Here is a 17,992-nt window from a genome sequence, read left to right as displayed (position 1 = left end):
AAAACTCACAGTTATGCCCAATTTTTCGCTCAAAAGAGCTCATCTTGCTCCTACCTATCCCTAGGTGCAATAGAGAAATCTATACTACATAGTTCTCAGTTGAAATTTGTTTGGAAGTCTGAGTTTAAATTTATATCCAGAACTAAGTGATCTTAATTTTCCTATTGCACCTAGGACATAGGAACAAAATAAACTTTTGGTAGACACAAAAATAAATAATTTTTTTTTGTCCTTTGTAAATAAATAAATAATTCAAATTGATAAACAAGTTTAGGGTATAATTTAGTTCCAGCCATTAGTGCAAGTGTCATTTTAATAGGAGCATACGAAATGCTAATACATTCTCCAATCTACACTCAAATCTCGAGTGTAGAGCTCTAGTTTAATGACCTATGAATTCCAAAATTAGGTACAAAGATTTGTACCTGTTTTACCAGCATAAATATGGTGATGTTTCCGAATCATTTGGAAAAGGTGGTATTTCCTCTCCTTTTTCCTCATAAGTCGAGTAACTGATGATACAAGTAAAAATCGGGGTGTGATATCTGACAAATGCACTCGTGACTTTTATTTTATTAAATGAGTAATGATTAGAATTGTTGTTTTAATGGACCATAAGACCCTTTCGACATGTTTGATTTCATTTAATTAATATAATTGCATTTACTTATTTGTCTATGTTTACTCAGTTTTTAAAAAATTAGGTTTGTATGCTTTCGAGCACACAATATTGTACACTAGCGTTTTTATACACATATGTCTTATACCTAGATATTATAGATATATTTTGATATGATGAATGCTTTCTTTGTCAATAATGACCTTGTGTCATCTTTGGTATTGGTAGAATGGATTAGTCAGATTGTTACAAGTATTGAGTTAGAAGTTTAAGCATATCTCTCCTTTCTAGCCCATGATATTTAGGTTTTCTTTCTTTCGAGATGAGATGAGGTTCAGTTTGAGGACCTTATAAAATTCTAGAACCTTCTAAAGAGTCTACAATAAATATGCCCTAGATCTTTGTAGATAGACTATGGCTTTTAGACAAAAACCTTGTATGGTGTACCTGATGTAGGACATTTGAAGCATACTTTCAGTTTTATCTATCACCATTTTTATTTTTCATAAAGAATTGAGACTTTTGTCCTTTAGATAAAGTGACTCCACCACCACCTGTCTAATTGGCATAAGATATCAATGTAATTTGGTATAATTATTCTATAAATATAACCATTAGCTTACAAAAGACATACCCTTTGTAAGACTCATCGCCTTAAGGGTAATATTATTCATAGTAAAAACTTAATGCTACCCATCTTTACCTCAGATTATCCTGAACTATATAACAATTGTCGACCCATCATAACAGTCCATATCTTGTAGTCATGGCTAAACCACTCCAAGATAGGATCCAATATCCTAAAGAGTGAAGTTCTGAAAATAGTACAACTTAACCTACCAGGATGATATCCTACTTATGAACCTCCTTAGAGGACCAACCTAGCTACAAGTCTGCCTCACAAAATGTCTAGTCCACCGAAACCTACAATGGAGTTGCAGCACATGACCTCCCTTATGGTGGTAATCCTTGAGCCCAGGGAGAAGAAGAGCTAAAAAATCAACCTCAGAGAAAAGATTGAGAGAAACATAAGAAGAAAATTGTCCAAATCTAAAAAATGCCTATGAGATGTGCTTAATCTTTGACGTTTTTCTATCCCAAAAGTTCAAGGTGTTAAATTTTGAGAAATACAATGGTACTACATATCCTAAAATCCAACTGCACATGCTCGTGCAAAAGATGTCTACCTATCATGATAATCACATTGTTGATCCACTATTTTCAAGATAGTCTGGTTGGAGTTGTCATCTAGTGGTACATTAACCTTGAAAATACTAACATTAGAACCTTCATGGATTTAAGTAATCCATTCGTCAAAGACTACAATGAGGATGTTGCTCCCGGTAAAAGCCCATTGTGTCGAAGAAAATAATGAAAGCTTCAAGGAGTACACACATATTCATATTCATAGACACTCTTCAAAATTCTTACTATGATTGTTTGATAGATAATGCCTCGTTAAGCTTTTACAGTTTGATAGAGGTAGTAGAGATGATTGACAATAGTCTAAATTATGAAATGATTATTGATGAGCACTCAAAGTTAAGAAAGGGACCATATTTCATGAAAGCGAAGGAACAAAAACCAATAATCTGAGTAATGAGCATAACTACAAGAAATTCAATTATCACATAAACCCATATTTTAAAGCCTCACTCTCATACCCAAACTCATATCCAACCAGTACACACAATACCCCTATATATCATGCAAATGCTTATCTCCCCTAAACAACCCAAACAACCTTACTACACATATATTATTTTTAATTTGTACATGATAATCCATTGCATCATGGAAATTCACAAGTCATACTACAATCGACCTATCACATTCATCGAAAAACAAAACAAAAGCTAATTTATGCATAAATATGAGACATTTGATTAAATAATTAAATTGATAAGGAGAATGATCCAAATGTAAGACCCAAAATGGGGTGGATCTTTGGCCAAATTTTCTTGAAGATAGAAGGCTTCTTCATAATTCTCAAAGAGTTAGAAGATATTCCTAGTCACACCATTTGAGCCTAGACATTACAAAAGGAGATTATTTCTGGATTACCAACAAAGTATAAGTACCCCGAAGAGGGTAGTTTTTGAACAACTTTCTCTTAACCTTCAATTACTAAATAAAATATTACACTCTTCTATACAACTAATGCAACATTCCCTATATTTGACTAAAATATAAGATAATTAGAGACAAATTAAAATAAAACATTTTATCGGTCGAAATGTGAAAGAAAAAACATGTAAAAATTCAAAAAGTTCGTTAAGGATCCTTAATGAATAGCTCATACAAAAGTTAAGGTAATTAAATATGCACTATTAGTGACCACAAAAGAAACCATTCATATCTCATAGGGGTTCACATTGATCTTAGACCTTCACCAATTCCATCATAAGATTGCTCTACAACCCTAAAACATTTCTCTTAATAATTGAATGCCAGAAAACTTTCGAAAACAAGTTAAAAAAGAAAGGTGAAAAGTGAGCATAAGGAACACATTCTTTGAGTTTTATATCTGTTTCTTCAAAATCCTTAGTTGAACAATGATACAAGCTTAAAAAACTTTGTAGATGATTGATATTCCCAAGGTACATACTATGATAGAGAAATAGTGACTCCCTTAAATCTCATAAAATTCCAATAAAAATATGGATTTAATATGTATATACTAACAGTTAGTGGCGGATCTTGATTAAAATTTTAGGAGGGACAATAATATTTAATTACAATTTATAATTAAATTTAATTAAATGACAAAAAAATAAATAAACATACATGATAGATCATAGATAAAAAATGATTTGTATCTAAGATGCTAGTAATGAAAATGATTTGTGAGAAAAGGAGCATGATTAACAAGTTTGCAACACAATCCTATATACAAAACCCAAAAAGCAAACTATTAGAACCAAATATATGCATATTATTAAAATGTGTTGCACCTCTATGCATTAAAACATTGAGAAAGTGACAAATAGTCTTTGCATGGAGAAAATGACATTCAAATTAATAGATAAACTGTCTCTAGCCAGTTTATTCAACAGCAAAATTAGCATCTGCTTCTCTCCATTGAATCTCCTCATGTTTCTTAATGAATTATGAGAAAGGGCATGCACAGTGTCTATAGTCACAAAAATTCCGAGAAAGAACATGAAACCAAGGTACAATATAACTGAAGGTGAAAAGTCAATGCATTCTTGGTGTTTTCCGGTAAAACTAAATTTCTTCTGAAGTGTTTTCTGGTAATGCTAATTGGTAGATCTCTAAGCATTAGTTTCAATAAAAATACTCACACTATCTCTGCATAAGAACATCCGCGCACATGAATAAAAATGACTTCTTGTGAACGCTCAATTTTTGTCCGGCATAGATAAAGCCCAAAATACTTAAATTATAAATAATAGAACATTTTTTATTTATTTAATTTCAATAAATAAAAATAATTAAAACCGTGGTATGGTGGAAATATAATGAGTAATAATTTTAAATCTATGTCGATAAGGTTCCCATATCTAAGTGATTGGGTTAACCCGAAATTCAAAATAATAAAATTAACTAAAAAGAGTTAAATTAAAATTGACCCTAAAAAGCTCATAATCGTTTTTCTAAGAAAAAAATGGATAAAAATAATCTTGTATCATTATTTTATTCATTTTTTTGAATTTTATTATAAAATAAGCAAAAAATAATTAATAATATTTTTTATTTTATTTTTATGATTAAATTTGAATTTTAAAATAGAAATAAGATAAATGTTCTTAAAACTCACTTTTAAATACCAAATAAACAAAAAATATTTTTTTATATTTTATTTGCCAGAAAAATATTTTATTTTTTTATATTTTATTTTTCAGATAATTATTTATTTATTTTTCAGATTTTATAGAATATAAAAAGTAATTAAAATATATTTAATTATGTTTCAAATTAGATTTTTCAAAAATAATACAAATACCAAGTCAAATCTGACTTGGTGGGTGAGTTAAATCCCTTAAAAGTAGTGATAATGGGCTAACAAAATTAGGGTTCAGTTAACAAAATTTTAGGGATTAGGGTTAAGCATTTTTATTATAAATAGGTGGGTTTAGTAGAGGTAAAAAGGCCCCAAAAAAATTAGTTTTTAAGTGAAAACACCCCTTTGCAAAATAACTCAGTCACTGTGAGAAGGAGAGAGTCCTTTTTCATACCGCGTGATCCAGTATAGCCACGCCTATGGTTATTCGCATGCACCCTCCCTGTCCTCGCATCTCGTTCGTTGGATCCGTTTACCTGTCACACGTCTCGTTTGACTTCTGCGTCAGCCAATCACGTTGCGACACGCGTCCATTTTCGGTGAGACCGCACACACCAGAACATAACTACTGCAGGAACAAAGGTTCCCATGCTGCAGCGTGCATAGACTCGTCTGTGCAGCCTCGTCCTCACCTAATCAAAAGACGCCACGCCAGCGAGTGCACGCCGCTTCACAGCACTCGCCCACACCCAATCCAAGCCACTAATCACTGCGTGGATCCCTCGCGCACGAGTTCATTCTTGGCACCCTACACCCACCTGTTTCAGCCAACCACGTAACGAAACGTGTCCCACGGTGTCTAGTAGCAGCGCTTCACCAATCATGTTCTGCCACGTGTCTCCCATACTTTAGGCAAGTCACACTCTATCCTAGCTTATATAGTGTAAGGTTCATGCTATGTTTAGGTGTTTTAATGGTTTCTAATTAATTATTTTACCTACTATATTAGCAATATTAAATCTGAAAAATTAATTTGGTTTTGACAATTTATTAATTACCATATAAAATATAATAAGGATATTATATATAAAAATGGAAGTTTTTATTTTAGAAAAATGGATATAAATAAATATCATATCATTATTTTATGAGTAATTAATATTTTGTTTTTATTAATTTTATCATTTTATTTATTATTTTTTGCATTTCTTCTGTAATTATCCAACAATTGTTAATAAAGAATAATAATCTCCTAAAAGTAATTTAATAAACATTTAAAATGTAAAACAAATCACTTTAATATACTTTTCAATTAAACCATTTCAAAAAAATAAATTAATTTTGAGATTTAATCAAAGATGGAGAGAAGATTGCCTTTGAGGCCTCTTTCTTCTCATATCATCATCGAAAGGTCGCGCTACGCCGCTTCTTTTCAATCGATTAAATCTCAAAATCAATTTATTCCATTTCTTAAATAACCAAATAAAAACTTTTTTTTCAATAATAAACAACACTTACGAAATATGTACTTTTGACTAAAAATATATTTTCTTTAATTAAAACATCTCAACCAACAAACCATTTTCTACTTAAAGAACTACGTAAGCCTTGATCCCCTTAATAGGGGTACGTAGGACCAAAGTCAATATTGTCAGGCTTAATAATAAAAATAAATAATTTTCTTCTTCACAACAATTAGTTAATTAATCAAATAATTCAATATAATAATAATAATAATAGCAATAGAGTCATACATCTTAATGAATGGTACCGCTTAAAGCGGACGGGTAGGGTGCTAATACCTTCCCTACCTTGTAACCGACTCCCGAACCTGGATATCAAAAATTCAAAAGCCCAGGGTAATTGGGCTTAAAAGATTCTTCTACATTTTTAACTATAAAATGTAGTGGCAACTCTAATCAAAGTTGTGCAGCCGAAAATTGGGGCGCGACACTAATCAAATTCATGCAGCCGAAAATCGGGGCCCAGGACTTCTAAATATTTAAGATGACATAGAATCTATTTTCAAAGGAGATCTCGCAACAATTATGTCAATAGCTCCAATTTTTCAAGAAAAAGTAAATTAGTCATCCCTAACAAACAGACAATGTAACTAACAAAATTAGATTCTCTAGTAATGGAGAGGCCAATACTGAATTAAGATTATGGCACTTGGCAAGTCATTTTTAAGGGTTAATATTTTAAAATACAAAAATATATTTTTAAATAAATTAGTTGAGGAAAAATGATAAAATCATATTTTCTCTTCCTCTTCAACAACAACGACTCTGCTCCATTGTTAGACTATGAGATAGAAAACATAGCTATAGAAATACTTGTCGTACTCCTCCAAATTCTTTGATGGTGTGCTTGACCGCCTAATATCTTGTCGCTGCAATCCTTTCAAAAGACTCTAAACCCATTGCAACTCATACCTTAAAAGTAATATCTTGGCACATACAAATGACCGAGCTTAGATGGTCTTGGCTGACAGTGTGACTTGAATCATGGTGCGAGTCACTGACGCTATATAACGTTGTTGGCACGATCTTGATGCTTTGTGATCGTGAAACTAGCATCTTGGTGTTGATCAGTCATGTTGCTTGACCGAGTATTGTTGGCCAGGTTTGGGCGCATCATGGCCAAGTCTTCACTTGACTTGGCACGATGTTAGCACATCTTAGCTCAGTCTTGGCGCAAGCCTAGGCATATGTTTCCCTCGTTCAACTGGCTATCATGGCGCATCTCAATGCTTGATGCTGGCATGTTTGATGTCGTTAAGTTTAACATGGTGAGGGTTTCACCTTAGGTTTGCAAATGAACCTTTGAGTAAATTAAATGTGTTCAACAAATTAAAATGAATAAATTTAATAGACAATTTTTTTTTTTGATAAATGATAGGTTACACATAAAAGCTATGGTCAAATATAATGAATAGACAATAGTTTTAAAATTGTGGTCTTAAAGTACAATAGGCAACAATTTTGAGAACAATATAAAAAATTGTGGCCTATCGTACTACATAAATGTAAACAACTAACAAATAAGAGAACAATATCTAAAATTATCGCTTATTGTACTTTAAGACCATGGTTTTGAAACCATTGAAAGTGAAGGTGTTGTCTTAGGCCAAAAATGTAAAAACATTAACAAATAAAAGAACAATATAAAAACTGTGACATATTATACTTTAAGACCATTGTTTTGAAATGTTTAAATTAGAGGCTTTGCCGACGACAAAAAATGTAGTAGTGCACATAAAAAATTAAATGTACCACATGTACTATACCATAAGAGGGGCAACTACATAGTGCACATGTACTATATCTATGCATCTTTATCTCACATATGAAGAGATTATTTCCAAGCTTTGAATCTATGTCTCTTAGTCACTATAGAATAAAGAAACTAACCTAGTATTGTGTCACCATCTCCCAAGCTTCTTGCTGCTTACGGATTGAATGCTTCTCAATATTCTTGATTGAAGAGCAAAGGCAAATACACAGTTTGCAGCAGTCTTGCCTGATTAAATTCAATCTGATCATGCCTAGTTGTATTAAGAAAACCTGAATCACACACGAAAAATAAACCAATAATAATTAATTGGATAAAAGTTGTAAACCAATCATCACGTCCAGCATTACATTGATTTGAGAGAGTTAAAGCCTTAAACAATAAAATCCATAGCGTTGAATTGATGTCAATAAATGGGAAATCGGTAAGGAATTGAGGATTTGGATTGTGTTGGCCGTCTGGGCCCAACCACAATAATAGAGGTCTCATCAGCATATCACTCCCTCCTAAATTTAAAGATTATCTCATATAATTAGGAAAATATAGTTTTTATTTTCAAGAATATTTCAGATTAGCTTTCAAATAAGTAGATTGAGATTAGGTTTATAAATTTAAGATTGTATTCAACACTATTTAAGTGAGGTTAACCCTCATTTAAAAGCGTGAATAAAATGTCATCTCTTTTAATATTTTCATAGTTTATTAGAATCCTAATTTTTCTTAAATTACTATTGTTACTCCCTAACATTGATGTTTTCATATTGCTGTTCTTCATGCTTCCTAAATCCTAATACTCTCCTTCCTTTTCCACTCACTCAAACATGGATGACCATTCCAACGTCACTGTATTGGAAAAAACTCTCTTCCATTTTTGATAGGCAAGAGACAATGGAAAGTGTACTCACTGAGTTAGTAGGAAAAGTAGCCCAATTAACCACAACTAATTCTCAATTCCCACCACAACCACCTCTCAATGGGTCTTCACCGCGACCTCTACACCCTCTTCCATATGGATCAGGTTACTTTCCACCCACAGGTAATATTAAACCTCCAAAGTTAAAATTACAATATTTTGATGGATCAGAACAACAATATTGGTTTCTTCTAGAAGAACAATATTTCAACTTATACTAAGTGACACCATTCCAACTTTGTGGAACTAGTGACATTTTCCATGAAAGATAATGCATTACGTTGGTATAAATGAACGTTTAACACTAGTCAACTTACTAGTTGAGAAGGGTTCACTACAATATTGTTAGTACGTTTTGGACCATCAACATTTGCAAATCCACAGGCTGAGTTATTTAAAATACGACAAACTAGCACTGTGACAGACTACCAAACCATATTTGAGTGTCTATCAAATCAAGTTGTTGGGCTAACACCCAAAATGACTTTGAATTACTTTATATTGGGTATGAATCTAGAAATTGCAAGAGAACTAGCTATACAACAACCTTTTTTGGTGACACACACAATTAGGTTAGCAAAATTGGTGGAAAGTAAAATTGTTGCTACTAAATCAACCACATGGTGTTATACACGTACTACAATAGCAACACCAACCACTCATACGGTCGAGTCTGTTTCAGGTGCAAGCATTTATAATAGTACCACATCACTCTCTATTAAACGATTGCCAACTACTCAAATGCAAGAGTGAAGGGCCCAAGGATTATGCTACAATTGTGATGAAAAATTCGTTGTAGGACATCGTTGCCAACAAAAACAATTCTTAATATTAAATAGAGGACCCTACTAAACCCCCAACTATCATAGAGGAATCAAAACCCATAGTCAATCCGGAAGTGATTCATTTTTACTTACCTAACCAAGCCCTCCAAGGCAACCCTTCACCAAAGACATTAAAGTTTCATGGGAGTATTAATGGCCACCCTATCACAATATTGGTGGATACAAGCAGCTCTCATAATGTGATGCAACCTCGTGTGTCTCAATTTCTCCAATTACCAATCTCACCAACCCCAAATTCCCAATAATGGTGGGGAATGGATAAAGGATCTACTATAATGATTGTGTAAAAATACACCTATCAGTTTGCAGCAGCAAATCTTTCACATCCCTTTCTACATATTGCCTATTCATATCTAGGTATTGACTGGGCATGTACATTGGGAGCAGTGAATTCTGATTTCTCTGTCACATCTATGACTTTTACTCATAATCATAAACCATTTATCCTCACAAGCCAAAACACTATCGCCCCAACACTAGCCTCCTTTCACCAACTTCACCGCCTATCACAAGGAGATGCCTTTGTAGATATTTTATGTGTGACAATACACCCACACGAGCAAACAAATTCCGAATTTTCCTCATACCACACCCTCACTATCGACCCCAAGGAACACCACCTAGACATTCACTCCTTGCTAGAGGAATTTTCTGATGTGTTCTCCACCCTAAAAGGCCTACCCCCACCTAGACCACACTACCATAAAATAGTTCTCTTACACAATACATCACTAGTTAACGTAAGACCTTATCATTACCCGCATTCCCAAAAGGAAGCAATGGCTAATCTATTGCCATAAATGTTACAAGAAGGCATCATGGTACCTAGTACAGGCCTTTTTTTCCTCACCAGTATTATTGGTAAGCAAAACAAGATGGTTCATGGCGTTTTTGTATCGACTATCGAAATCATAATGCCATAAAGTCAAGAATCACTTTCCCATACCTACCATTGATGAACTAGTATACGAGATAACATGTGCTAAAAAAATTTACAAAAATGATCTCAAGTCAGGATACCATCAGATCCGTCTAGATCTAGCTGATACCCACAAAACAACATTTTACATTGCTAGCGGCCACTATGAATTCCTAGTGATGTCATTTGGGCTCACTAATGGGCCATCAACTTTTCAAGCTGCCATGAATGGCTTTTTTATGACCATTCCTAAGAAAATATATTAGTTTTCTTTGACGTCATCTTGATTTATAGAAAGTCTTTCACTGATCATTTAGAACACTTACGTGTAATTTTAAGCGTATTATCTACGTCCAAATTTTTACAAAATTATCCAAGTGTAATTTTGGAGTTAGTCGTGTGGATTACTCGGGGAATATTCTATCTGGTAATGGAGTAGAACCATATCCAGAAAAGATCAAGGCCATCATGGAGTGGCCTCCCCTGCGATCACGAACAGCACTCTGTGGTTTTGTTGGCCTTACCAGATTTTATCGTCGTTTTATTAAGAAATACGCTACACCCACCTCTCCTCTCACTAGTCTACTAAAATCTGGGAAGTTTACATGGTCTACAATAATACAAACAACTTATACAACTTTTCAAAAAATAATGTCTTCCGCTCTAGTGCTCACATTTCCCAACTTCTCCAAAGTTTCTAACATCGAATTAGATGCATCGACCATTTCAATTGGTGCAGTTCTATCACAAGAAGGCCGCCTCATAGCCTTTTTCAGCAAAAAAATGTCATTGCACATGCAAGCTGCCTCAGCCTACGTCAGAGAAATGTATGTAGTCACAAAATCAGTACAAAATGGAGACAATACCTCATTGGTCACTATTTTTGCATTTTCATTGACTAGAAAAGTTGGAAACACTTGATGACACAAACATTCCAAACTCCCGAGCAGCAAAAATGGGCTACTAAATTGCAGGGATTTGTATATGAAATTTTTTTACAAGCCTAGAAAAGAGAATCATGCTGTTGATTCATTGTCTAGATGTTTCGCGGTCGATGATGTCTTGCTGGCCAGTATCTCCTCACCAGTCCTGCTCATCTTGCAACAACTCACAACATCCTATACCACTACAGAAGGACAATAATTGGTTAGCAATATTTTGTCAAACACACAATATTTTGTCAACTGACATTCAAGGTTTGCGAGAAACACTAGTGAAGGAATTCCACTCGACCCCATCGGCTGGTCACTCGGGCTCGAAACCCAATATGGCACGATTGGTTACATCCTTTTATTGGTCATGCATGTACAAGGAAACAAAATCATATATTAGACAGTGTATGATATGTCAAAAAAATAAATATTGGTCGATCTCAAAACAAGTACTACTACAACCACTATCAATCCTGCAACAAGTATGAGAAGATATTGCCATGGACTTTATGACACACTTAACCCCATCTTGCAGTCACACAATCATTTGGATGGTGGTCAATTGATTAACGAAAATTTTCCCACTTCGTGGCCATGCCAATCAACTCTACGACATCTCAACTACCATCAAGATTTATAGTAAACATTTATCGTTTGCATGGCGCACCATGCTCCATTGTCTTATATCAGGATCCAATATTCATAAGTAATTTTTGGAAAGAATATTTTAAGTTACAAAGCTGTCTTTGCTTTAGCTCAGCTTACCACCCGAAATCTGATAGACAAACGAAGGTTTTGAGTCGTTGTCTCGAAAGATACCTCTGATGTTTCACACCAGAGAAACTGAAAGGAAGGTTCCCCCTGCTACACCTTGCTGAGTTTTGGTACATTATCACTAAGCATTCTGCTATAGGAATGACGCCTTTCAAGGCTCTTTATGGGCAGGATCCACCAACTATGAAGGATTACATCCAGGAAACGTGTTCATCACAACCTTGGATGAGTGTCTTCTTGAAATAACACAAATATAAAGCAACTTGAAGTCAAATCTTTACAAAGGAAAACAACGCATGAAATCATATGTCGACACACAGAGGAAGGAATGTACCTTTGAATTGGGTGTTTGGGTTCTACTCCGACTACAACCCTATCGATAGACTACATTAGCACGACAAAGTTCACATAAACTACCGACTCGTTATTATGGACCTTTTCAAGTAACTCGTTGAATAGGAACTATCACCTATGAGTAGGATCTGCCATCAACCACTAAAATATACATCGTCTTCCATGTTGCCCTCCTACGACCATATTTTTTACCAAATCTTCCCACCTCGATATGTACCCTTCCTCCAACATAGAAGACATTTTAAGGGGTGAAGAAATTAATAGTGAAAGGCAAGGGACGAACACGGTAAGGAGTGAAACACTAGGGGGATTAGGAATATCACCATCACACTCCGAGCAAAATAACATAAACTGCAACAATGTAAGGAACCTGGTGCAAGGGGGTATCTCAAATCAACAAGCCCATTTGAACCCTCAAAATTCTGCTACAATATATAAAGAGGGAAATAAATTAACTCCACCTACTAGGTCCACACAAAAATAGAAATATATTATATTAATTAAAAAATTTAAACATTCATTATTTTTTGTTTGTATTCCATTATTATTGATGTGATACATGATTTAAGAAATCATTTGTGTTAACATATCTTTATTCACCTTAATGTCCTATGTGAGAAGCGAAAATTGGTTGTGAAAGGCTTTCCTAGTAGAGCCTCATAAGTAAAATTATTTATCATTCTGGAGAATTTTTTATGAATTATGTTTAGAAATTTAAAAGTAGATTAATTATTATTTTTTGGTTTTAGAATTAATTAATATTTTCTCTTAACCCACATAACTATTGGAAAAATAGTGATAATAGATAAAGAAATGGTGTACTAGTCAAAAAACACAATAAGCATTATGTAAGGAGTGTGATTTTCTATTTTTCGCATTTATTATTGTAAATTTTATTTGGAATAACATTTATAATCATTTTCTGATCTTTTTAGAATGCAAGGAGTATTATAATATAGATTATCTAGTGCAAAATTTCAAAAACAAATAGTTAGAGCAAAAATTAATTATGACATTATTACTGGATACTTTTATTATGAAGAGATAATTAATAGCATCCATTATTTCGTTACAATAAAGTTCTCAGGATTTTTGCAATACAGAAGTTGAATTTTCAAAACATTCATTAATGTTGAAATAATTGTATTAAAAGAATGAGACAAATTGATTCTAAACACGTAGTTTAATATTGTGAATGGAAACATATGCTGAAATTAAATGTTTTGAATATACAATGATGTAATTGATGTACCATTTATATGATACCAATCCATCATCTACAATTTAATTTTATAGCATGAGATGTCATATATCTAGTCTAGAATTCTATCATTTCAAAATCACAAAATGTGAGAAGTGGTTGAATATGAGGTTTTTTCATCTTATGTGAAAAACGGGATCCAAAGAAAGTCTTTTAATTTATTGATAGAGGCGGAGCTAAACTTGTACTTACATGTGAGGAGTAAGGGTTTGCTAACATGAGTAATGTTTTTTCAGTTATGTACATGTTAGCATTGTATACCAAATTTTTTTGGGTGAAATTATCCCTAATATTTTGTTGGAACATGTTTGATGATAAGACTATTTTAGTAAATAGATTCTCTAAATTAAAAAAATTCCCAAAATCTATTTTTCTCTCCATGTTATCAAACCCTCTCTTCATTCCCTACCCACTACATTACTCAACACTAACTCCTTCAATTAACAAAACCAAAAATCTCTTTCTTTCTCCATGGAGGCACATTCTCTACAAACAAAATCCAAAAAACATTATTCTCTCCCCGGGGAAGAGTGTTACAAGCATGGTGTTTTATCAAATGGATCAAAAAAACAATTTTTGTATGTTGGTTATGAAAATATTGAATTGTGGTATTCCTTGGTTTTACCAAATTCAAACTTCAATTCGTTTGTGTCTAAATATATGAAATATCAAAAGGGTTGTATTGTTTTAGTCATAAATATTATTGAAGTTTGATGAGATTTTTGTGGGTTTAGGATGTAGGGTTTGCAGTCAGTAGGGGATGGAGAAAGGGTTTGATAACGTGGAAAGAGAAAGAGATTTTGGGGATTTTTTAAGTTAGAGAACTATTTACTAAAATAGCCTTATCATCAAACATGTTCCAACAAAACATCAGGGGTAATTTCGTCCAAATGTTTTGGTACATATTGCTAACATGTACTTAACTGAAAAAACACATTACTCATATTAACAAATTCTTATTATTGTTATGAGGTTTGTTAGTATGAGTCCACCCTATTTTATGGAGGATCATGTTAATATTGTGTACCCAAAAAGATGGACAAAAATATCCTTAACTGATTAACTTAAGTTAAATTTCCTATCAAGGCTATTTTAGTAAATAACTTAAACTTAGGTTATTCTCCCACTCTAACTCAAAATCTCATCTCAATCTTGAGTTTTTATCCTCCACACAGTGAAGCCAAACCTCTCCATCATATCCTTCCTTCTTCAAAGTTCCAGGTCGCCATCCACACAATTCGATCTAGGCCGATGCGCATTGTCCATGTGCAGTATTGCCATCCATTCCCACTAGTTCCCTTCATTGTGAAATATTGTGTGGTTAATGAGTGGCGCAATAGTATTAGTTAGGTACAAAGGTAAGGGACAATTTTGAAAGCAATGGGAATGGGGTTCGAATTTAAAACAATGTCACCTTTAAGCATCTTTCCATTCTTCTACATTTCCTTTTCTCGGTAACTTACAAAAGCAACCATTATTACACAAAAAAATGAAATATAAAGATTTGCATTAATTTTGTTGGGATGGTGTCTTTTTAAACAATCTAATAAAATTTTGTAATCAATTAATTTTGAATTCATCTTAAAGGATGTTAATTTTGTAATCAGTTAATGACATAACAACTTTTAATTGTCATGAATGGAGTAATTTTTTATTCCAATTTTAGCCATTACTCTTCCACATTCTTTAATTAAAAATAATCTATTCAAATTATCTACTACAATTGTTAATTGTGATGGAGTAAGTGATATTCCCAATTTGACCCTATCTATGAAGTAACTTCCAAGTTATCTCACACACCCTAATCTCAAACTACAATTGATGCTTCTCTTTTTACCTAATTTCACACTTATTTCTCATTTTATTTTTTATAGGTTCTTCTTCCCACCAGTTAATTGCACCTTAGGTCACTCTAGTTCGCTTCATTTCTCTATTTTGATAAGGGAATAATTTTCTATGAATGGGTGTATGTAATTCCACTATGACTGTAATTCAGACACTCTTCGTGACATCAACCAAAGTTTTCATCACCAATACATTTCCTTTCAAATTGTAATCTGGATTACATGCATTGTCAATTGTGGCAAAGAAACCATATGAAGTTAATCGCCAGTGAAAATTGATTATGCAAAAAGATACGTAAAAAAATTAACTTTTATTGTTCATATTGCCTTTAAATCATTCCCTTTTCCATTTCCATTTTCATTCCTATTCTTTAGAGTATGCAGATCTGTTTGAATTTTTATCCCTACTTGATGATGGAATACTTAGACTTGGAAATATATCTTTGTTACAACATGATACCTCTTTGTTTCCCCATTTTTTAACAATCATATCTTCTTTGATGAAATGTTTCAATCGAACAAACATGAATAAATAGTGAAGAAATGGTTCTTAAATGTTTATTTATCAAATTTCTGCCAACCAGCATAATACAACTGTTGGAACATGGTTTGTTGAAAACCATTAGTGAGAACTTTTGGGTGTAAAATATAAAAAACACTCAAGTCTCACATAGAAGAGTTTTGAAAAAAAACAACTCTCAAGTCTCACATTGGAGAGATGAGGAACTTGGAAAAAATCTCAAGTTATAAATAGAAGTCTTCTCCCTTCAGGGATGACAAAAAAACCCGTACCCGCGGGTAAAATCCGCACGGGCACGGGTACGGGTCACAAACGGGTACCCGCGGATATTGTAAACGGGTTTTTAAAATACCCGTAGCCCAAACGGGCGGGCACGGGTATTGTGGTACCTGTACCCGCGGGTACCCGGTATGTGTAATTATCATATTACCCTTAGTAAAATTCATACATTACCATACACATACACTTGAACTTCCCTAAAACCTCCTGAACTAAAATTCCTCTTTCCCCTAAAACTCAAATCCCTAACCTATTTACCCCCTTTCTTTGAATCTTTGTCATTCCCTTCTCTAAAACCTAATTTACTTTCTCATTCCCTTCTCTAAAGCCTTCAAGCATAGGTATATTCGTTTCTCTCTCTTCAACCATTGTTGTATTTTAAGTTCTCTCTCACTTACATTGTGTACATTGTTCATTCATTCCTTCAATTTATTTCCTTATACATAACATATATATGTTTCAGATTATTTCCTTTAATGATAGATCTATATCATAAACATTTTGTTTCTATTAGTGTATGTTTGTTTTTATTTGAGGTTGTGTATGTTTGTGTATGTTTGTTTTTATCTGAGGTTGTGTATGTTTGAATTAGGAAGTTGGCCTTTTTTTCATCTTCTCTTTGATCAGTTCTTACATGATGTTCAGGGTGTGCATATTTATGAGCAGTTACATATTAAATTGTATAGTACTATCACACAATGATGAATGATTGTTTCTCTATAATATCTTATAAATTGTGAGGCATGAAAATTGTCATATACTATTGATAGTAAGTACCATATTAATTTGTATTTTGTACTTAAATTGCTCAAATGCAAACTTTGTTCATCTCACTAAGTATGAAAAAAGATAGAAGCTCTTACAGATCCAATTTATACTGATAAACCAGCCAACCTAATTTGTTTAACTCTCTTGGACAATCTAAGTTGTTGATTTGAAGAGATTCTCATCATTGAGTTTGATGAAATTTGTAATAAATTGGTCTAAGACATGTTAAAATTGTTGCATACATTGTGTAGGGTTGCTTGAAATTAAAGGCTGCTTGAAATTAAAGGCAAAGAAAATAATGTAATGCTGATTTTAGAAAAAAATAAAGGCTAGAAGTGTATGTTCTCATGCTACTGAGATGATATTGTGGGGTTATATGGTATGCCAGAAATTTTATACTGACTCAAATAATACCCACGGTACATGATCTGCATGTTTAGTGTACCACAATGAGAGCCTCTGTTTAATAATTGGATAGGTAGTTAGAACTAAGTTTTTTATCTATATAATTGGTATTTAGTTAGAACTAAGTTTTTTATCTATATAATTTTGATTTCCATGTTGTATCTATCTTTGCAGTATGTCTACCGAGCAAGCCTCTGTTGGGCAAGATCAAGTTCCCAATGCCTCTAATGTGGGTGAATCAAACTCAGTTCCAATGAATGTAGATGTTCCTTCGATTCAAGATGAAACTCATTGTTCAAGTCCAAATGATGTTGAAGAAGTTCAACCACAACAAAGATCATCTGTTTGGAATCATTTTAAGAGGCATAGGGAAGATGGAAAGTGGAAAGCGGCTTACAATTATTGTGGTAAGCGACTATTGGGAGATCCAAGTCAAGGAACAAAACACTTGCATAATCACTTTAAAAGTTGTCTACGTCGTACAAATTCAGATATAAAGCAAGCCCTTCTTAAAACTGCA

General features: G+C 33.3%; 1 long non-coding RNA gene across 1 annotated transcript; it reads left to right on the top strand.

Annotated features, from left to right (window-relative positions):
* The first annotated feature begins 822 nt into the window (after positions 1–822).
* Positions 823–17,105, top strand: LOC109337768. The gene is made up of 3 exons (XR_002106482.1): positions 823–837; positions 2,927–2,931; positions 16,896–17,105. It is a non-coding gene; the product is annotated as an uncharacterized LOC109337768 (long non-coding RNA).
* The last annotated feature ends 887 nt before the right edge of the window (positions 17,106–17,992 follow it).

The sequence above is a fragment of the Lupinus angustifolius genome, unplaced genomic scaffold (assembly GCF_001865875.1).
Source record: "Lupinus angustifolius cultivar Tanjil unplaced genomic scaffold, LupAngTanjil_v1.0 Scaffold_10_103, whole genome shotgun sequence".
NCBI classification, from domain to species: domain Eukaryota; kingdom Viridiplantae; phylum Streptophyta; class Magnoliopsida; order Fabales; family Fabaceae; genus Lupinus; species Lupinus angustifolius.
This window is presented reverse-complemented; position numbering and strand designations above follow the sequence as displayed.